General features: G+C 35.7%; 2 pseudogenes; one reads left to right on the plus strand and one right to left on the minus strand.

Moving 5' to 3' along the window:
- Positions 1–575, minus strand: part of LOC119591777 — a 1631-nt pseudogene extending 1056 nt beyond the window's left edge.
- LOC119592043 overlaps positions 1–1215 on the plus strand; it is a 12129-nt pseudogene that overhangs the window by 559 nt on the left and 10355 nt on the right.

Genomic DNA, 1215 nt, shown 5'->3' on the forward strand with positions numbered 1-1215 from the left:
TGATTTATTTTCAAAAGATCTTGGCACTCTAAGCTTTTTTCGTGGCTGATAAATCCCGTTCAGATTTAGCGCAGGTTACTGGATAAGTATTTCATTCTAGTAATCATAGTCATAGCAATATTTGCGGTAAAAATATGATTACGGTTAGCATTTCCATCGTCAATATTACTCCAAATGCGAGGAGGATGACGGAAGTAAGCGAAAGAAACATTATGTCGGTGATCCTCGAGAAGATCTATCGATTCATAATCAATTACATCGATAATGTTACGTTTTATATAGACCAGAAATGGACCTCCTGCTTTCCCCTCCCTTCTTCGTTTCTAACTTGACGTAAGTAGTGTGCGAACGCAGGAAATACGGAGCCGATAAAGTGCTTGGGAAATCTTATTGGGGAATTTTACTCAAGACTGCCTTTCGCAATAGCTGTATTTACTCTATATAAAAAGATTATTCTAAGGATTACCTTCATATTAGGATTTTTTTTATTATTTAGGAATTACAGCCACAGTTTCAGCGGCGGAGCGTGTTAAATTGCTGCTAGTCCTTTCTGTAAAATCATCACGGACCACCATCACAGACCCGCAATTCTTGAATTAATAATGGAAAACAATCCGGATTTTCTTCTGATTTCATCCACATTCTCCTGTGAGCTTTCTTACTCTTCTTTTTTTCTGGCTTCAATGACAGTTGTTACTTTAGCAAGAGTCAAGGAGATGAGAGCTAGATCCGTCCGCTGTTTGTTTTGATTGTACCCGTGTTACCAACATGAATTTTTGAATTGAATCCAATCCACTGATATTCTATGGATTCCAGCGACATTCACGGGGAGTTTAACTGTGCCTCAGTTTAAAGTAGTTTAGGAAAGTACATTTTATGAGGAGTATCGTGTAATTTTTTGTTCTTTGTTTTCACAGCGAGATAGGTCTGGGTCATGATTAGTATTCCGAAGAATATGATTACTGAATGAAATTTGGATCTGTGGATAATACAATGCACTTTTTTAATTGCCCGTGTTATTTTTCTTTCTTTGAAGAACAAAACATATGAAAAAAAAATTGCAATTCGTTGTGATTCAAAATATTTAATGAAGTTTCTTTTCTCCCTGGGTTTTAATCGGTTTCATTTTGACTAGAGGCTTTACAAAAGCTAGAGGCTTTAGTGTGGGTTGAATAATTGATATTGCACTTATCAAATTTTTTTCTATTTACATTA

This window comes from Penaeus monodon, chromosome 29, assembly GCF_015228065.2.
Source record: "Penaeus monodon isolate SGIC_2016 chromosome 29, NSTDA_Pmon_1, whole genome shotgun sequence".
Lineage (NCBI taxonomy): Eukaryota > Metazoa > Arthropoda > Malacostraca > Decapoda > Penaeidae > Penaeus > Penaeus monodon.